We start from the raw sequence: 22,251 nt of genomic DNA on the forward strand, positions 1-22,251 counted from the left end.
CTGGGACTTCCTCACTCCCTCCACCACCGCTCTGGGAGAAACACATTTATACTCTAGTGGGGTCTTCTAGGGCTATAGATACAAAAGGCGTCCTGGGCCATCCGGAATGCTGTATGTATTCATAGCACCATTAAATGTTTCAGCCTGGTGGAAGAGGAATCTGATTATGATTGGTCTTATTATTGTTCGTACCCCCAGGGCTAAACACTAAGCCCTCTTCTACAATTCAGTCCAATAGAGAACGCACCATGCCCATTAACATTTCAATACCCTCCCAAGAACACAGGGGCCTGTTGTAAAATGTACTATTATCCCAGGCTTGGTGAGAAATCGGCTCATAAATGGAGAGTCCATCCCACCTCCAGAGTGGAAAAAAATACCCTGAATTCCTTCGGGGAATGTTTAAAGACAAGCCTCAAATTTGTATCGTTACAATTTAACAGAGTCATTGAGGTTCATTTCAATATGTTACATTGGAAACAAAAACGCCTACACACGGCGATTAGTTGACGAGTAATAAAAAATATATTCCCATTGAAGTTAAAGTTAAACTCCCAGGTGCTCTCAGTGTTAATCTGGAAGTTCAAGAAAAATACTTTTTCCATATCTTATAACCTGTGCAAGGAAATTGTTTTAGATGTAGCTGTTACGTCATACACCACATACTACCTCTATGTCCAGCCATCAAGTGGAGGGATCTGTGAGATGCCAATCAAGTGCGGCAAGTTAGAGTGTGATTAGGACCTGCTAGTGCAAACTTCCATCTTCCTTGAAACTTGTTTAAAGTGAGGTGACCACTGACCAGATGTCCCTAGTTTTTTGGGACAGTCCATGATTTGAGAAGGTTGTCCCAAGTGCCAAGTGTCATTGATTTGGTCTCCAAGTCATCCCAGTTTCAAATATGGCATTCTCTTTTTAAGTATGTGGTGGTGGTGCAAAAACTTAAAATGGAAAAACCATTAAGTGAACAAAAAACGTGCATGTGAAACACACACTAAAAAGCACACTTACGGGTGTGCTTTAGTCCACCCCCCCCAAAGGAGTAGGATCTGTACCCTGATCCCCTGGGGAGCAAGGCTTCTGACGGGGACAAAGGGTTTCCATGGTTAAAAGGCCTGGCAGGTTACTCTCTAGCTGGGTGGGGACGTGAACCTGAACTAAGAGCGATCGTCCTCCTCATCCTATCAACGATCATCAGTGTCCCGGCTGCCACAATGGCTCTCCTAAAGGTGACCTCCCTTAATGTACGGGGTCTCAATATCCCGGAGAGGCGTTCCCAGCTCCTGGCTGACCTTCGCAGAACTAAAACCCAAATTGCCTTTCTACAGGAAACCCACTTTCATGGTGAGCATATTCCCAAACTGACTAACAATCTGTTCCCGACGGCATACCACAGTATCTCACCTATCTCCAAATCTAAGGGGGTTAGCATTCTAGTGGCAAAATCTGTACCTTGGGAGTTTGGGGCGCAGCAGGCGGACCCCCAGGGCCGCTTTCTCCTGATTAAGGGAAAGGTATTTGACGTTCAGGTCACTCTTGCCAATATCTATTTCCCCAACGCCGACCATGCACAGTTCCTGCGTGGGCTGATACCCAAATTGCTTGAGTTTACGGAGGGGATGCTCATTTTTGGGGGTGATATGAACTTTGCGATGGACCCCCTGTTGGATACCTCGCGGGGTGCTTCCCATCTCTCATACGCCCGCCTTAAACGAATCAAATCTGATCTTCACTCACTGCGTTTGATGGACCCCTGGCGCCTTTCACACCCCAGGGACAGGGATTATTCGTACTTCTCACAAGTACATCATTCGTACTCAAGACTAGATTACCTGCTCCTTTCCCATAAGGACCTGCCGAGGGTAGTGGACTCATCCATAGATGTCATCTCCTTTTCTGACCATGCCCCAATACACCTGACGCTCCAAATGGGACCAAGGTCTAAATCCCCACCCTCATGGAGACTGAACGAGTCTCTGCTTCAATCTGCGGAGACTCGCGCTGAGATTCAAGCCAAACTACAGGAATACTTTGCACTCAATGAAGCCTCGGTCCCCAACCCCTTGGTGATGTGGGAGGCTCACAAGCCAGTTATCAGGGGCATCTTAATAGGCATTGGGGCACGTCTCAAGAGGGAAAGAACCCGTAGAACTGAAGAACTTCTTCTTCAGATCAAGACCCTTGAATGTACACATAAGGCCAGCCTAGCTCGCTCCGTATACCAGGAGTTACTTAAAGCACGTGAGGAGCTTCGCTCGCTTCTGTTGCATAAAACTAAAGAGAGGTTAGCATGGTCCCGCCGCACAATGTACGAATTCTCTAACAAACCTGGCTCCCTCCTAGCCAGAGCTCTACGCGGACCCCGCACCAAAACTTTCATCCCCCACATTCTGACCCCTTCGGGTCGGAGGGTCTCTACCTCAACAGAAATGGCGGAAGAATTCCGCTCATTCTACAGCGGCCTCTATAATCTAGATAGACCCTCTCCTGATGCCCCTGGCCCCTCTGGGGGACCCACCCCACACGAATATCTAGCCTCCTCTGGCATGCCATCTCTATCGGCCGACATCTCGGAAGAACTGGAAGACCCCATTACGGTGGAGGAGCTAGGGGTAGCACTGGCGAGTTCCAAGCCCAAGAAAGCCCCAGGCCCTGATGGCCTTACTCCAATTTATTTCAAAACCTTTTTTGAGACGCTCTCTAAACCGCTAGTGGATGCACTTAACTCAATCACGCAAGGTAACTCCTTCCCCATAGATTCCCTTAGGGCCTACATTTCTCTCATCCCTAAAGAGGGAAAGGACCTACTCCGGTGTGGAAACTACCGACCGATAGCTTTGCTAAACACCGACTTGAAACTGTTTGCCAAGATCCTGGCGAACAGATTGCTCCCACACATACCAAACCTAATTCACAAAGACCAAGCGGGCTTTGTCCCCCAACGGGAACCACGTGACAACACCATTAGGGTGCTGAACCTCATACATGCCGCCAGGACCACGCGACGACCCCTTCTCCTGCTGTCAACTGACGCGGAGAAGGCTTTCGACCGTGTAGACTGGACATTTGTTAGAGCTACTCTCGAACACATTGGCCTCCGGATGTCGATGCTAAGCTGGATCCTATCTCTCTACTCCAGCCCCACAGCGGCGGTTAGGGTCAACGAAACCAGGTCGGGTTATTTTAACATTCGAAATGGTACCAGACAGGGTTGTCCCCTGTCTCCTCTAATCTTTATTCTTTCTTTGGAACCTCTGCTCTGTAAGATACGGGCCAACCCCCAAATAGAGGGCTTTCGTAAAACATCTGGAGCCCACAAGGTCGCCGCTTTCGCGGATGACCTTATCTTCTTCTTGGCTGACCCCATTGCCTCACTCCCCGCCTTGCTTCATTCCTTGAGGGAGTACGGAGCTTTGTCCCTATTTAAAATAAACATGTCTAAATCCTCCATGCTTAATATCACATTGAGCTCACAAAATATCCGACAATTGCGCCTGAACTACAAGTTCCACTGGGCAGCCGATACCATTCCGTACCTAGGAGTGGCCATCACCGCGGACCCCGCCGACCTCTACCAAGCAAACTTTGCCACTCTTCTACACAGACTTAAAACAGACCTACAACATTGGCACTCCCTCACTCTAACGTGGTTTGGACGCTGTAATGCCATCAAGATGACAGCTCTCCCGAGGATACTCTATCTCCTGCAGGCCCTCCCCATACATCTCCCGCCCTCCTTCTTCAAGCGACTCGACGCACTTTTCCGAGATTTTGTCTGGTCGCGCAGGCAGCCTCGCATCAAATTACAACTACTCTATATGACAAAACGTAGGGGTGGGGTGGGACTACCAGACGTAAAAGCCTACTACAGGGCAACACATCTTACCAGACTGATAGACTGGTACTGCCACTCAGAAGCCAAACAATGGGTCAATATGGAGTTGGAGGACTCCGATGGTACGGCTAGGAGTTGGCCGTGGCTTTCCACTCCGATCCCGAAGATCATCGCCGAACACCCGACTCTGGGAAACACACTAAGAGTGGCCAGAGAAACCTTTCGTAAAACCCTGATATCACCTATTCCTTCCCCTATGGTGCCGGTACTGGGCAACCCTGATTTCTTGCCGGGCTGCCAGGGACCGATCTATAGAGCCCTATCGGAGGGAGATAGATGGCCACACCTCCACGACTTCCTAGATGCCGGTGGCCGGCTCCGGTCGGCCGCGGGAATAGAGGACTTGGACACGCCATTGGATTTCCTGAGTGGTCTCCAACTGCGTAATTTTCTACGCCGAAGTGCTCAGACTTTAGGTCCCCCACGCCCACTCACGGAATTGGAACGTGTCTGCCACCGCAGAGAGCCCGTACGCCACTCTCTGTCCTCGATCTACCTCTCCCTGATTGCCCCGACTGAAGGCTTTGTGCCCCCCTTCCTCACTAAATGGGAGATAGAATTAGGAGTGCATTTTAATGAAGCACAAAGGGAAAAGATCTTACATTTTGCCCAAAAATCCTCTCTAGCCACAAGGGTCCAAGAGACATGCTACAAGATTGTGACCAGATGGTACAAGGTACCATCCACTCTCCACAGGTTCCTCCCGCAGGTACCAAGTATATGTTGGCGCTGTGGAACAGGAGAAGGAACGATGTTGCACATTTTCTGGGACTGTCCCAAGATTAAACCTTTTTGGAAAGAGGTGACAGACACGATCGAACGTTTAACGGGCGTCGCACTGGGGGGAGATCCCGGGGCCTGTTTGCTGCACCTATCTAGCAGACCAATTAAGAAATATAAAGCCTCACTCACTATACAACTACTTAATGCGGCTAAGGCCTGTATCCCTCTATTTTGGACATCGGAAACCCCACCAACGAAGATCCAGTGGTATGCCAGGGTTAACGAACTGCGCGACATGGAAGATCTTACGGCCACGCTGCATGACAGGGAGGAAGCCTTTCGGGAGACCTGGCGCCCCTGGCAACACTTCATCTACTCCGAGGCTTACCTCCGGGAGATGTCTTAACGTGGACACCCCCCGTTATGAGGGCTCCGCCTGGCTGGAGGGTGGCACCACCACCCTCCTCTCTTTACCTCTCTTTACCCCCCTTCCTTACCTTCTTCCCCTCCCACTCCATCTCTCCTCTCTATTATCCTTACCCCTCCCTCCCTATTGTCTCCCGCTTTTTTACCTCTTCCCTCCCCCCCCCCCCACCCTTCCCAGTCCTCACACAATCCCCTATACTCTTCCGGCTTAGGGAAGATCTGATCAGATATAATGAATATCATGGTCTACATTACTTTATGTTAGTTGCCCTTTGCCGGACTCTACTGATCGACAAGGATTATCTCCACCCCCGATCAGTGGAGAGTTTCTCTCTTTGTTATTTTAGTTCACCCTTTTACCTATAGATAAAGGATAATTACACGAGTTACCAGTTTACACAAGGCATGTCTCAGGGAAATGCTTGCAAATGGACACTAAGATAATCATCACATTAGACCCTCCCATGCACACAGGTTCCGCCTTCACCATACAGATTGTGTAAACGAGAGGATTGTTTATGTGTTACACCTCTAGTCGACGACAGTTCCTGTTAAAATCCTCTTCCTACCACTGTTTTATATTATCCATTAAATGTTATAGAACTTGACAATATGTACTTCAAACTGTAACACGTTTTCTTGAAAATAAAATAAAGGAATTTAAAAAAAAAAAATAAATAAAAGGCCTGGCAGACCCCGTTCTTCTAGGTCAGCCGAAGCCAACCATCAAATACTTGGTCGAGGGGCTCTCCCGAAGAGAGATCCCCCTAGGGGCAGGGGAGGAATGAACCTGAGGGCCACACATCCCCTCCCTAGAAGTCAGGGCAAGCCTGAGGATTCACACCCTTCATCCAGTGAGAAAACACACACAAAACTGAAAGCCGTGATAAACAGTGGGAGAAAAATAAATAAGTGGCCGTGCAATAGTACACTGGCCAGGACCTGAGGCCTGGAAGGCAAAAATTGCCCTGGACTTAGCCAAAAGTCCCAGTCCTAAAAGGGAAGAAAACAAGCATTTGGTGAAAAACCATGTGCCTGTTCACACAGTGGGGTCCCACACCTAAGTGTTGGAAGAACCCCTAGGGCGAACACTCCCAGGGGACACAGACACCACAGACTCTCTGCCTTATCAGCCAATGGCCAGACAAGGTACATCGTTCAAATCAGGAGGTACTGGGCTCTTCCAGCTTTCTTGAGGGGGATTACTCTTGTGCCCCAACTGCCCGTGGGCGCCCCCTGATTCCCTCCAGCTGGTACTAACCATCCAAGCCCCCATCACTCCAGCAGAAGTACATAGCCACCACTCCAGCCCTTGTGTTTCGATTGCTGCCTGCAGGAGTAGGGGAAGGGAGGGGTACGTGCATTACCTCCTGTCATTTGTCATTTGTCATGATGTCAGTGCCTACTTCTATTGGTCACCTGGCATCATGTGATTGACTTTCCCTGCCTCCTGCACTCTGTGCGATATGCACTCTTGACCTAGAGCAGAGTGGGCTCAGGTCTTATTTAACCATAACCCCTTTAAGCCCCTCCCACTGTCAGCACAATTTGGTCAAGCCCACCTTTTACCGCAGCATGCTTTGTGTGCCGCTATTAGCCCCACTCTTGCCCCACCACTGTCCCACCCCATTCAAAGTTGATATGGTCAGTAGGGTGTGTGATTTTGAAAATCTGGTCACCTTAGTTTAAAGGGTTGGCTCACCTTCATCAAAAATACCCCACGTAATCCCTAAATACCTGTCAGGCTTCAGTCATAGTGAGTCCTTGTATAATGCCAAACTAGAGTTCTCCAGGGTGCAGAGTCTAAGCCTGAGCCTGCTTCTTCACCAGGGCCCAGGGCCGGTGCAAGGATTTTTGTCTACATAGGTGAAGGTTCATTTTGCTTTGTTTTTCAGGGGTTGGACTTGGCCCCTTAGTTCCAGTAAGGCGTCAGCATACCAAAACATTTTGGACAATTTCATGCTCCCAACTTTGTGGGAACAGTTTGGGGATGGCCTCTTCCTGTTCCTACATGACTGCACACCAGTGCACAAAGCAAGGTCCATAAAGACCAGCACAGGGCCAATCAGCACTGTCCAGACAGAGGGTCAGGGTCCTGCAGCCTCATAGGACAATCAGAGGAGAATGAAAACTCCTCCTACAAGCTTTAACCAGACACTGATAGAAGTCACAAGATTACTATATACTGCTGATGAAAAAAGGTATTTACTAAAATAATTGCATTTCCTTGTTCTGTGTACTGTGGGGTCCCGGTTTTAGTAACACATTCATTGTTTTTTGTTATGCTGCCTCCCTGTGGCCAGTGCATTAACTTCACTCATTTTCTGTAATCCTTTTGTATCATTTAGCTTCCTTCTTTCCTCACTGTGCGTTTGCTACTATTATATTGCAATACACTTGTTAGAACTCCTGCACACAGTTACTTTAAAAACCCAATACAGCATAAGCTTTATTTAACTGTGGGGTTTATTTTGCAGAACTCTTAACAGATGTCAGTTTTTAACTGAGAACATTTTTACAGCCCCCCCCCCATGGCCACACCATTTATTTTGCTATACGTCACTGCTTTACTTGAACTGACAATTGCGTGGCCATGCAACTCTGTACATAAATGACATTTTTGACATTTTTTTCCCACAAATAGCGCTTTCTTTTGGTGGTATTTGATCACCACAGCGGTTTTTATTTTTTGCTTTATTTTTTTAAATAAAAAAAAGACAGAAAATTTTTGTTTTTCCTTTCTGCTATAAAACATATCCAAAAAAAAAAATATCAATATCATAGCATTTACAAAATATGGTATATATTTACATATACCGTACCCATACCATACTCCATACTATGCCCCATACCATACCCCTTTCACCCCAGGCCCCATGGTAGCTGCGTGGACTGCTGTAGCTATTGGTAAGTCACTTGGGTTGATTTACTAAAGGGAAAAAAGACTGTGCACTTTTCAAAGTGCAGCTGCTCTCTGCAAATGCAATTGCTCCAAAGCTTAGTAAATGATCTGCTGACTTCCACCCTCCAATCATATGCAAGAAAAAATGCGTTTTTTTTATTTATCTTGCACGTGATTGGGTACTCTTTGCAAAATGAAGCCCTACCTCGTTTAGCAACTGCACTTGCAGAGGACAGCTTCACTTTGCAAAGTGCACAGCCTATTTGCCTTTAGTAAACCATCCCCACTGTATCTAAAGTTTTGCTTAGACTTGCGAGACTTGGAGGCGAAAAAAATGCGTGATTGAGCCACGTTTTTACGAAACAAGAATTGTCACCAGCACCAGGGGTCTCCAAAAATGGGTCCAATGTTTTAATAGTGATCACATCGTTACAGGCATGTGACCACAAGCCTGATGAAGGGGTCCTGCGTGGCTCCGAAACGTTGCTTTCTGCTGTAACGATGTGATCACTGGTGTGCTGGTGTCATTTTTTTTGTTTTGACTTTAAACGGTTCCAGCCGTTGGTCACCACAGCACCCATTCAATTGCACAGCCATTTCAACAGGAACATGTGCGTTGGGATTAGTACACTTGAGCTACGTTTTTGCCTCCTGCCAACAGCCTCCTTCCTCTTCCATATTTGAGGCGTCTTTTTTTTTGAGGGGCAGCGGGTACCTGGATTTCATAGGTACCTGCTCCCAGTTTTGGTCAGATTTCTGCGGTGATCCGAGCGGAAGTTCAGCCCCCTCCTTCCTCCTTACAGCATTCTGGGACACATCACAAGTGGCGGGCCCATTCACAAAGTGCAGCGTGGCTTGCACATGCGCAGTGGGAGGCTGACTATGAAGCCGCAAGCAGTCAAAGTGAACATGACCCAAAGACGGCCGAAAGGCCGGTGTTCTATCGAATAGTGCAGATCATCGGATAATGCCTCTGGTGATCTGCGCATGCGCAGTACGTAACGTCACTCCAGCTGATCTGCCAATCAGCTGGCGTGACGTCAACACTGAGCATGCGCAGATTATCGGAGGCATTATCCAACGATCAGCAAAGCACAGAGGTAATTGGCAGAACATCAGTATAATCCAGCTCCTCGCCACTCTCCGTTGTCAGCAGAGGACAGCGGCTGAGCCTGCATTCTTATTGGTGGTTGAGTGAAGAGGTTCTATTGGTTGGGTGGGTAGGAATGCAGGCGGCAGGGAAGTGTTGTCCCCGGTTACCAGTATACAGCTGTCGGGTTACGCTGTAATCCTCTGTGTTCGGTGTTCTGTCTATTACTGCTGATCGTCAGATAATGCCTCCGACGATCTGCGCATGTGCGGTGTTGATGTCACGCCAGGTGATCAGCAGATCTACTGGGGTGACGTCATGTACTGCGCATGCGCAGATCACCGGCGGCATAATCCGACAATCAGCACTATTCAATAGCGCACCGGCTTGGATGAGGACGGCTCCTTGGACAGGTAAGTGTCCTATTATTAAAAGTCAGCAGCTGCAGTATTTGTATATTTTCAGGGTGAAGAACTGCTTTGAGTCTAGGTTCACATCTATGCGGCTGCGCTTGATGTGTTTTTCAGGCACGTTTCGCAGTGCGTTTTGCATTTTAAACCTGTTTTTATGCGTTTTTGCATGCAGTTTTTGCATTTTGCGTTTTCCTTTTTTCTTTTTTTTCTCTTTAAACCCACTGTAAACACATTGTATAGTTGATTTCTAGGCAGGGGCAACCAATGAGTCATCAGCTGTCAGCCGAATGTAAAAAAATGTAAAAAAATTTGGCGTTGGGTCCCCCCTCTCCAGGTTCATACCAGGCCCTTCGGTTTTTAAATGGCGTAGGTCCCCCCCCCCCCAAAAAAAAAATCCATACCAGACCCTTATCTGAGCATGCCGCCCTCCTGAGCTAAACCATACCAGGATGCATGGCATCAACCCCAAAGAGCCATCTTCTCCCGGAACCTTAAGCTGTCTTTCTCCGTTGTGATGTCCCCGCTGTCCAGCACCTCTTATATAGGCATGGGGCGTGGCCATCCAATGATGCCGGCCAGAGAGCCTAATGTACCCGATACCCATTCACGGGGGTGGGGGCAGGATTTGGGGGCCCCCTTGTTAATGGGGGCTTCCAGATTCCGATAAGCCCCCCGTCTGCAGACCCCGACCACCACCATCCAGGGTTGTCGGGAAGAGGCCCTTGTCCTCATCAACATGGGGGCAAGGTGCTTTGGGGTGTGGGGGGGCGCAAAGCCCCCCCTGCCCCAAAGCACCCACCCCCCCAGGTTAAGGGCATGCGGCCTGGTATGGTTCGGGGGGCGCTCGCTCGTCTCCTCCCTTTCCTGACCTACCGGGTGGCATGTTCGGATAAGGGTCTGCTATGGATTTTGGGGGTACCCCGCCCCATTTTTTCATTTTTTTTGGGCGTGGGGTGTCCCCTCCAAATCCATTCTAGACCCGAAGGGCCTGGTATGGACCACACCATTTATTTTACAAATTTTCTTGCCACCAATTTTTTTTTTTTTTTTTTACAATTAGCTTTCAGTGGGGAAGCCCGCTGACAGCTCTTGACTCATCAGTTGTTAAGGATGCGGGGGCCGGCTCCCCGGCCCCCTGCTTAGCAACCAACTAGATACAGTGTTAACATGAAAAAACACAAAACACATAAAAAATCGCATAACAAACACAACACCTGGCGGTAAGTCGTCGAACGCTACACATACAAGTCAATGGGGAAGTGCCGCAAATGCCCCGCAACCACAGGTGATGCACATGGTCGCTATGCGTTTGTTGGCAAAAATTTGGTTTAAAGAGGCAGTGAGGTGTCACATGGCTTCCTCATTGGCTGCCAGTAGCCCCTCAAGTGTGATCTGAGTGCAGAGGAAACGGAGATTCAGAGGCATATCTAAATCTATCCTTCTAGAAAATGATTGGCCATCATAGTAGTATTGTAGAGCTATAAAGAATTTCAGATCCATAAACTCTAGAGATCATTTACCTAGATAAGTAGTAGAGTATATCTGTCTGGAGTTGGTTCACACCCTCTGATCATATACCAATAAACTTTACCCTCAGCACTCACTTTCAACATTTTTTCTTTTTTAAAGGACAGAAAACCTAAATCAGCATGTGCTTCATATAAAAGAGGTATAACATGGATAGTCCTCCCTTACATCCAGGTCCCCATCAGAGTCCTACCTTACATTAGAGTCCCCATCAGAGTCCCCCCCCCTCTTACATCAGAGTCCCCCTTACATCTAGGTCCCTATCAGATTCCCACCTTACATCAGGGTCCCCATCAAAGTCCCCCCCCCTTACATTGAGGTCCCCATCAGAGTCCTACCTTACATCAGGGTCCCCATCAGAGTCCTCCCTTACCTCCAGGTCCCCATCAGAGTCCCCCCTTACCTCCAGGTCCCCATCAGAGTCCCCCCTTACCTCCAGGTCCCCATCAGAGTCCCCACCTTACATCAGGGTCCCCATCCAAGTCCCCCCCTTACATCAGGGTCCCCATCAGAGCCCCCTTACATTAGGGGTCCCCATCAGAGTCCCCCCTTACATTAGAGTCCCCATCAGAGTCCCCCCTTACATTAGAGTCCCCATCAGAGTCCTCCCCTTACATTGGGGTCCCCATCAGAGTCCCCCCTTACCTCAAGGTCCCCATCAGAGTCCCCCCCTTACATCGGGATCCCCATCAGAGTCCCCCCCCTTACATTGAGGTCCCCATCAGAGTGCTACCTTACATCAGGGTCCCCATCAGAGTCCCCCTTACCTCCAGGTCCCCATCAGAGTCCCCCCCTTACATCAGGGTCCCCATCCGAGTCCCCCTTACATTAGGGTCCCCATCAGAGTCCCCCCCTTACATTAGAGTCCCCATCAGAGTCCCCCCCTTACATTGGGGTCCCCATCAGAGTCCCCCTTACCTCAAGGTCCTCATCAGAGTCCCCCCCTTACATCAGGGTCTCCATCAGAGTCCCCTCTTACATCAGGGTCCCAATCAGAGTCCCCTCTTAGAGCAGGGTGACCATCAGAGCCCCCCTTACCTCAAGGTCACCATAAGAGTCCCCCCTTACATCAGGGTCCCTATCAGAGTCCCCCCTTACATCAGGATCCCCATCAGAGTCCCCCCTTACATTTGGGTCCCCATCGGAGTCCCACCTTACATTAGGGTCCCCATCAGAGTCCCCCCTTACCTCAAGGTCCCCATCAGAGTCCCCCCTTACATCAGGGTCCCCATCAGAGTCCCCCACTTACATCAGGGTCCCCATCAGAGTCCCCCCCTTACATTGACATCCCCATCAGAGTCCTACCTTACATCAGGGTCCCCATCGGAGTTCCCCCTCTTACATCAGGGTCCCCATCAGAGTCCCCCCCCCTATATTGATGTCCCCATCAGAGTCCTACCTTACATCAGGGTCCCCATCGGAGTCCCCCCTCTTACATCAGGGTCCCCATCAGAGTCCCCCCCTTATATTGACATCCCCATCAGAGTCCTACCTTACATCAGGGTCCCCATCGGAGTCCCCCCTCTTACATCAGGGTCCCCATCAGTGTCCCCGCCCTATATTGACGTCCCCATCAGAGTCCTACCTTACATCAGGGTCCCCATCGGAGTCCCTCCTTACATCTCTAGCCATCTCTGTCTCTTCTTCTCTCTCCCTCTCTCTATAAATTCATCTATCTGATCTATCTGTCTTTCTAGCTATCTATGTATCTGTCTCTCCCCATCTCTCTCGATTTGCGCTCATTTTTAAAATACCTTTAGAAATAAAAAATATACGATTTAAAAATATTTCAATGCAATAGTTTACAATAGTTTTTTTTTTTTACAAAACAAAATACATTGTTTAGTAAATACGATCTAGACAAGGTCCAGCATAGGCATCAGACTGTTGATATTGAATGCCTTTGGCTTGGTTCACACTGCTGCAACAGCAAAATCGTACGGCTTTGCCTGAGACTTCCTTCAGACTTGTTCCAACCTGGATGTGATTTAGGAGCCTGTACAAGAGCTGGAATTGCACCCAAGTCGGACCAAAGCAGTGCAGGAATATTTTCTAAAGTCGCAGCAAGTTGTGTAGTATCAGTTTGGATCAGGGTTGCCAACCTCCCGCAGCATTTTTTACTGACAAAACATGGAAAATTTACTGGCGGAGCACTTTTTTTTTTACTGGCAACCTGAGAAATTACAGAACTCCTATTGAAAACTAACACAGTAAATATTTGAACAGTATAAACATGATATGGAAACACTGACAATACCTAGAACAAAGTAATTTGCTTGATTTACACTTAAAAAGTCAAAACAGCATGAAATGATCAGCCCCTGGTATTTACTGGCAGTTGTAAAAAAAATCATTTATTTTTCCAAACTGTCAGTAAATTTACTGGCGGTTGGCAACCCTGGTTGTGACATCTCTCATTGGGAAACATAGATTTTGACATGTCATGCGACTTGGGGTCTCACAAGTCGGATCCTATGTCGCAGCAATGTGAACCGAGCCACTTTGTACTGATTTGTTCATGTCTGGTAGATGCTTGTCGGAGGGACACCTAGCGACTTTGCTCATCTCTCATGCTCTCCAGTGAGATTCCTTCCCCTTTACCATTAAAATAGATCCCATCCCAATAGCCAAAACTTTTATTCATCTCATCTTTATGGATCTGCAGCTTTCATTCAAATAAAACCTGGTGATCCTGCCATAAAGGACCTTGTCTCAGGCATGGTGGGTCATTGTCACCATCAACATTGGGCATCCAACACTTGAGTAAATCAATACAGATAGGCAGTGGCTGAAAAGTCTACAGGAGATCAGCAGCACTGAGATGCAAAAAAAGAAAAAAGAAAAAAAAAGACAATTATTTATCATATATAGTGGTTAGCAAACGAAATGTTATGCAGGTTTGGATCTACTGCTGTGGCCGCTGCATGTGAATATCACAGAATATAAAGATATACAGATATACATAACTCTCTATAAATTTCTAAGACGAAAATCCCCCCCCCCCCCCCAAAAAAAAAAAAAAAAAAAATATATATATATATATATATATATATATATATATATATAAAAATAAAAAAAGGTCCATGGATACAATAATAGCATGCATGCTACAGGTTGATCATGCTTCCAGAGACTTGATAAATAGAAGTACCTGGTAGGTGATTCCAGTCTCCAGCATCTGCACAAATAATAATTGGATTGGGTGGACAGATCCTTGAAGGGGAACTGTCAGTCGGTCAATCAGAGAACACAATAGATAATAGTTGCGGAGTTACGTCCATAGAATACAGAATTGCATTAAAGGAAGCGAGTCTGCTACCTCTCTGTGTCTCGGCTGGCTTTCATTGCCACAGTACGAGCAGCCTGTCCTTTAAGTGTCAGATAGCCCCTCCCACTCTGTCTGACAGGACACGCCCACTCATAAGTAAATAAGAGCAGCTAATCTGCCTCTGTGCCATTCTGAATAGAGACATTGCTGCACTCAACATCTCCGGCAGAAATAATTACGTAGAGACATTGTAGCCGGTGAAGCCTGCTTTACTATCAATGAAGAGATCAGTGAAAAGATGTTGTTTTATTGTTTAACAAAGAGCTTATGTTTATACATCCTTGTACATGTAACCAGTGGACTTTCATTTTATTGTGCAATCAATAAACCTTTTTGACAAGGAAAAAAAAAAGACATTTTAATAAAAGGAGCTGTCTTCTAACCAGTTAAAGGGCCACTCTGACAAAAACTGATTTTTTTTTTACAATTTTTCTCCTTGTCATCTCTACAGCCGAGGCCAAAAGTTTTGAGAATTACACAAATTATTATTATTATTATTATAATACGAGATTTATATAGCGCCAACAGTTTACGCAGCGCTTTACAATGTATAAGGGGGACAACACAATTACAGTACAGTTCAATACAAAAGGTACAGGAGGGCCCTGCTCATAGAGCTTACATTCTAAAGGGAGGGGGTGGTGGTACAAAAGGTAATAGCTGCAAAGAATGATTTGATGGGGGTGGCTCAGGGACAGTTATGTGGGTGTGGGATAGGCTTCCCTGAATAAATGAGTTTTTAGGGATCTCCTAAAGGTGGACAGGGTAGGGGCTGATCGGACATACTGGGGCAGGGAATTCCAGAGGATGGGAGAGGCTCTGGAGAAGTCCTGAAGAATTCTCACAAAGTCTGCTGCTTTGGCATTTTTAGATCTTTTTGTCAGATGTTACTATGGTATACTGAAGTATAATTACAAGCATTTCATAAGTGTTAAAGACTTTCATTGACAATTACATTATATGCAAAGAGTCAATATTTGCAGTGTTTGAACCTTTTTTTTCAAGACATCTGCAATTCGCCCTGGAATGCTGTCAGTCAACTTCTGGGCCACATCCTGACTGATGGAAGCCTATTCTTTCATTATCGATGCTTGGAGTTTTTCAGAATTTGTGGGGTTTTTTTATTTACCTCAAGTTCTCAATGGGGATCTCAAAGGTCTGGGGAGTTTCCTGGCCATGGACCCAAAATTTCCATGTTTTGTTCCTCAAGCCACTTAGTTATCACTTTTGCCTTATAGCAAGGTGCTCCATCATGCTATGAATGGCATTGTTCCTCACCAAACTTTTCTTGGATGGTTGGGAGAAGTTGCTCTCAGAGGATGTTTTTGTACCATTCTTTATTAATGGCTGTGTTCTTAGGCAAAATTGTGAGCCCACTCCCTTGGCTGAGAAGCAACCCCACACATGAATGGTCTGAGGATGCTTTACTGTTGGCATAACACAGGACTGATGGTAGCGATCACCTGATCTTCTCTGGACAAGGTTTTTCCAGATGCCCCAAGCAGTGGCGGCTGGTGCTCAAAATTTTTTTTTGGGGGGGGGGCGCAAACAAACTGAAAAATTCGGAAAAATATTTAAAAAAAATTCCGCCACTTTGCCCATCAAATACAGCCACTGTGCCATCAATTGCAGCCACTGTGCCCAGCAAATGCAGCCACTGTGCCATCAAATGCAGCCACTGTGCCCATCAAATACAGCCACTGTGCCCATCAAATGCAGCCACTGTGCCTATCAAATGCAGCCACTGTGCCCATCATATACAACCGCTGTGCCCATCAAATGCAGCCACTGTGCCTAACAAATACAGCCACTGTGCCCATCATATGCAGCCACTGTGCCTAACAAATACAGCCACTTTGCCATCAAATGCAGCCACTGTGCCCATCAAATACAGCCACTGTGCCCATTAAATGCAGCCACTGTGCCCATCAAATGCAGCCACTGTGCCCATCATATGCAGTCACTGTGCCTATCAAATGCAGCCACTGTGCCCATCATATACAGCCACTGTGCCCATCAAATGCAGCCACTGTGCCCAACAAATACAACCACTGTGCCCATCATATGCAGCCACTGTGCCCAACAAATACAGCCACTTTGCCATCAAATGTAGCCCCTCTACCCATCATGTGCAGCCACTGTGCCCACCAAATACAGTCACTGTGTCCATCATATGCAACCACTTTGCCCACCGACCCCCCCACTCGCGGGGCTCGTGGCTCTGGCAGCACCCCCAACTCCCACGTGCGTGGCTCTGACAGACCCCCTGGCACTTATCGCCAGGCAGCGGATCCTCTCCAAGTGCACCAGAGCGGCGGCGACCTCCGCTCCAGCATGTGTCTCCTCTTCTCCTCTTCCTAAGCCCCAGGCATCCAATAGGGTGGCCTGGCGCTTTGGCCAATCAGGAAACAGGTCTGACTCCCTGCCTCCTGATTGGCGGGGAGGGAGGTTAGTGCGAAACTAGCGGAAATGTATTCGCTATCATCACACAATTGGGTGGGATCAGGGCGCACTCTCTGTGCCCCCGAGCCCACCCTATTTTGAAGCCTATTAGGGCCTTTGGCTCTAATCAGGTGCTTCAAAAAGTACACCCCCCCGCCATAGGAATCCAAGCGTTCCGCGTCCTGAAAGGGGCTGGGCGTATGGATTGGGGGGTGGTGCCCGTGCGCCCACAATGAACGGGCCGCCACTGGCCCCAAGCAATTGGAAAGGGGATTTGTCAGAGAAAATGACTTTACCCCAGTCCTCAGAAGTCCAATCCCTGTACCTTTTGCAGAATATCAGTCTATCTCTGTTTTATCTGGAGAGAAGTGGCTTCTTTGCTGCCCTTCTTCACACCAGGCCATCCTCCAAAAGTCTTCTCCTCCCTGAGCGTTCAAATGCCTTCACACCTGACTGCTGTCATTCCTAAGCAAGCTCTGCACTGGTGGTGCCCCGATCCCGCTGCTCAGTTAACTGTAGGAGACGATCCTGGCACTTGCTGGACTTTCTTGGTTGCCCTGAAGCCTTCTTCACAAATGCAGTAGAAATGTTTTTTTTTATGGGATTAAGTTCATTTTCGTGGCAAAGAGGAAATTTGCAATCAATCGCAATTCATCTGATCACTCTTCATAACATTCTGGAGTATATGCAAATTGCCATCATAGAAACCGAGGCAGCAGATTTTGTGAAAATTAATATTTGTGTCATTCTCAAAACTTTTGGCAACTGCTGTAGGTCTAGGTATTAAGAAGAGGTATACTGATAAGGATTTCTGACACTCGTTTACAGCATGCTTGTTCCATATTTGTGACTCCAAACTAAACTAATATTAGGCAGCGCCTAAGGCGGTATCAAGCCCAAAAATGTAATATATTGCATCTTATCAATCATTAGATGTGGTGGCTGCATTCGTTTTTTGGCTTTTTTCTCTCTGTTCTCACCTGGTGATCTGGCCAGGAACACACCACCTGTATTAGAGTGCCTACACTCTGGATGAGGGAGCACAGGGGGCACAGCAGACAGCAGCATTGTCAGTTTTGGGGGGGGGGCTAGTATTAAATGTACTATCAAGTTTAAATACACTAACAAATTGAAGCCAAACTCCAGCTAATACTTTATAACCAATTATAGTAAACAATTTTTACATTCTCTATCTTTTTATTAAAATTTGGACCTTTTTAAGAAGGAATGAAATGACCACGCATCATTGACTGTACCCAGAGTCTAGCGAGTGTTTCAAACTTTTTTTCTTTTGTTATAAAGGTTTAACATAAATAAATAAAAGCTGATCATTGTAAGCACCCCTGCCAGTGTTAAGTGGTTTGTCTCATCTCTGTAGCTGCAAGAGAGCTTGTTTTGTTGAAAAAGCAACAGACTTATTCGCTGGATCACCAGATGAAAATAAAAGAAAGAAAGCCTAAAAAAGAAAACTAAAGCAGGACTCCAGGAATATATGGACATAATTGACCAGCTGTGGGCCAGCTTGGTTCAATCTGATTCTCCATATGCTGTAGCTGTATGACAGCTGGGGGTGCCACAATGCATCTTAGAAGTATTGGCTACATACAGTAAGCCTTATCTTCCTGAAGAGCAGGAGTGACTTCCCTCTGCTGCCAGAAACAAAAGAGTGTTGGCCAGGGGTCTCAAACTGGCAGCCCTCCAGCTGTTGCAGAACTACAATTCCCATGAGGCATTGCAAGGCTGAGGGTTACAAGCATTACTCCCATAGACAGAGGCATGATGGGACTTGAAGTTCCGCAACAGCTTGAGGGCCGCCAGTTTGATACCCCTAGTGTTGGTGTTCCCGTCCCTCCACCACATAGGAACCACCTTCTATTTTTGTCAATCAGTACTAGGTGGACTCTAATGACATCGTAGCCTCCACCCCATCCAATCAGACCCACCTGGTATTCATTGACAAAAATACAGGGTGGTTCCTATGTGGCGGTGGGATGGGAGTGCCAACGCTCTTTTGTTTTGAGCCGCAGAGGGAAGTCACTTTCACCCCTCCAGAAGATGACAATACCAGTGGACCATTCAGTTATTGTATGTGGAGCATTGGACTGAACCAGAATGGTCCATGCTGAGTCATTGATGTGTATATATTTCTGAAGTTCGACTTTAACCCCCGTCTCACCCAGCCCCTTTAATAGGGTCTGTACCCTCAGAAAGGGGGGAAGGTCAGCGATCAAGCGACCTCTGTGATTGGCTTTTACAGTGGTCACATGATCGGGGAGCTACTCCTGCTAGGAAACGAGAGTTGTCTTTGACAGCTTGGCCTCTGTGTTGGAAGTGCACAGTGAGCGTGCTCTCAGCATAGAGATTAGGTGGGTGGCAACAAGCCACGTCTGGACCACCCACTGTATATATACGTCATTACTTTGAAGCTATATACCGTGGCTATGGCAGCAGATAGCTGCCATAACCCCAGTATTTTTTTAAACAGTGGCAATCTTCTTTTACATAAAAGTGTAAAAGTGGGCCTAGTGGTGGATTCGCCACGGGATCACCTTTATGAGCAGCGGGAGAGGTACCCCCCCCCCCACTCCCGCTGCTTCCTGGTCATTTTCCTGCTTACTGGAGCCGTCGGTAGCGGCAAAAATAATCCGATCCTGTGGAGCGATGGGCAGGAAGTCGCGTGAGGTCAAGATGGCCCCACTCAATTCTATGCCCCTGGAGGACCGGAGCGACGCCTGACGTCACTTCCACCTAAAGAGGAAGTAAGCCCCGATGGGTTTCACTTCCTCTTTTGCCCCCTGCAAGGCCTGCAAATGAAAAGAATAGGCTAGTAACGGCACGGTGGTCCGATTTTCACAGCACATGTGCACGTTTAGGAGATATTTCCACTACCTATAGGTAAGCCTTATTCTAGGCTTATCTATAGGTAAAAGTCAACAAAAATGGTTTACAACCACTTTAAAGGGACAATTTTTATTTAATTAGAAATTTATTAGAAAAAGTAAAATTACATTATTTTTTTCTCTTTTAAGTGTAAATGTGAAATCTGAGGTCTTTTTGGCCCCAGATCTCGCAATAAAGAGGACCTGTCATGCTTATTTCTATTACAAGGGATGTTTACATTTCTTGTAATAGAAATAAAAGTGATCATCAAAAAAAAACATTTTCTAAAAGGGACAGTGTAAAAATAAAAAATAAAACATAAAATAAATAAGTAAAAAAAAAAATTGAAGTGCTCACGCACAGTAGCAAACACAAACGTATACAGTGTTCAAATCACACATGTGAGCTATTGTCGCAATTGTTAGAGCGAGAGCAATACTTCTAGCACTAGACCTCCAAATAAAACTCAAAAAAGGTAACCTGTAAAAATGTTTAAAGGGTCGCCTATGGAGATTTTTAAGTACCGTCGTTTATCGCCATTCCACAAGCATGCACAATTTCGAAGAATGTTAGGTTTCAATTTACTCGGCGTAACATCATCTTTCACATTATACAAAAAAAAATTGGGCTAACTTTATTGTTTTGTTTTTTTTTAATTCATGAAAGTGTATTTTTTTTTTTAAATTGTGTTTGAAAGACTGCTGTGCAAATGCAGTGTGACATAAAATATTGTGACGACCGCCATTTTATTCTCTAGGGCAGTGGTGGCGAACCTTGGCACCCCAGATGTTTTCGAACTACATTTCCCATGATGCTCAACTACACTGCAAAGTGTATGAGCATCATGGGAAATGTAGTTCCAAAACATCTGGGGTGCCAAGGTTCTCTATCACTGCTCTAGAGTCTCTGCTAAAAAAAAATATACAGTATATAATGTTTGGGGGTTGTAAGTAATTTTCTAGCAAAAAATACAAATTTAAACTTGTAAACAATAAATGACAGAAAAAGGCCTGGTCCTTAGTGAGTGTCACAGTCTGGATATAATTAATACAAAGAAGATCTTGTAGAATCTACTGGAGTCATTTATTACGTATATTAGTTTCTACTGCAACAGCTTATTGGTGGCACACCTTGGACTGCTATATACAGTACATTGTTTCTTTTATGGAGGTTTGATATTCGTTTTTGACACATGGTTAAAAAAAAATAAAAATTGCAACAGCTTATTGGTGGCACACCTTGGACTGCTATATACATTGTTTCTTTTATGGAGGTTTAATATTAGTTTGTGACACATGTTAAAAAAAAAAAGTTGCATAGCTGGTTGCCCAGCGAAACTGGACATTCATTCTGTTCAAATTAGGTAAAATATTCTATTTCCTCTACAGGTTAAATGTTATACATTTATTAAAAGGGTTGTTTGGGAAAATACTGCATTATGGCCACCAAATGGAGCTCATGATCATAGGAAATAGATACATTTTTTTTTCTATAAATGAATAACATTCCACCCCTAGAGGAAATAGATGAGATTTAATTTTGCCTTGAATTGCTGTGCAACTTTTTATATAAGTACACCACATTGTATTGTTATTTGAGCACTGTCTATTATTAGATTTCATTATTTACTATTAAGGTAGGCTACTCACATTGGGCTATTGTTGCTGGGTTGGTTGCGCAATGCTGGGGTTATATTGCGATTCAAAGGTACTGCAGAAAGACTCAGCCAGGTAATTAGCATTTTTAATGCGCTTCTCAATAGATATGCCATTGAAATTAGTAGCTAGTGATATTATAAGGTGGTCGTTTTTATGCATTGATTTTACATACAGAATGTTGCCAAAATCAATAGTATAATGTGTATATGGTAAATTCAGTGGATCTGTGCTATGGAGCCTTTCATTCATTCATTCATTCATTAAAGACATTTTTTTAGATCTTTAAAAATGTGCAAATTACACACAGTAATAATTATAACACATAGTAATAATATAACACACAATAATAATATAACACAGTAATAAATATAACACACAGTAATAATATAACACAGTAAAAAATATAACACACAGTAATAATATAACGCAGTAATAAATATAACACACAGTAATAATACAACACAGTAATAAATATAACACACAATAATAATATAATGCAGTAATAAAAATAACACACAGTAATAATATAACACAGTAATAAATATAACACATGGTAATAATATACCACACAGTAATGCAGAACTGACCCCAGTGTTTCTCACATTCTAACACCAGTACAAAGGAACAGAATGTTTTTAAAGGGCACTTCCACTTTTGTGGGGGAAAAAATAACAAATAAAAAAATAACATAGTATATACAATTGCAACAGCAGTCATAGCATAATTGATTGGTATTAAAAATTACCTTTCCTTTTCAATCTGCAGTGCTGTAATTTTCTGTCGAGGGCAATATGGCTACCTGGAGGCGTTCTGTACACAGATGATGTACAGAATGCCCCCTAAAAAAACAAATTTCCTGCTTGCATGATTGGCTCACTGATTTTCCCAGAAGTCTGCACTATACAAAATCAATTTTGTGCATCCCCTGCAACAAAAATTTCATTTTTGGTGAGATATTACCAAAGGA

General features: G+C 45.6%; 1 protein-coding gene across 2 annotated transcripts in view; it reads right to left on the reverse strand.

The window, feature by feature from the left end:
- The window catches only part of FAM167A (family with sequence similarity 167 member A), a 103,908-nt gene that overhangs the window by 67,810 nt on the left and 13,847 nt on the right, over window positions 1–22,251 (reverse strand). Inside the window, exon 1 of one of the 2 annotated variants that reach the window (XM_073625134.1) lies at window positions 14,128–14,326. The exons of the other annotated variant lie outside the window; for it this stretch is intronic. The gene's annotated coding sequence lies outside the window, so the exon portion shown is untranslated. Of the gene's footprint in view, window positions 1–14,127; window positions 14,327–22,251 lie in introns of those variants that run through there. 2 annotated transcript variants of the gene reach the window in all.

This window comes from Aquarana catesbeiana, linkage group LG04, assembly GCF_042186555.1.
Source record: "Aquarana catesbeiana isolate 2022-GZ linkage group LG04, ASM4218655v1, whole genome shotgun sequence".
NCBI lineage: Eukaryota > Metazoa > Chordata > Amphibia > Anura > Ranidae > Aquarana > Aquarana catesbeiana.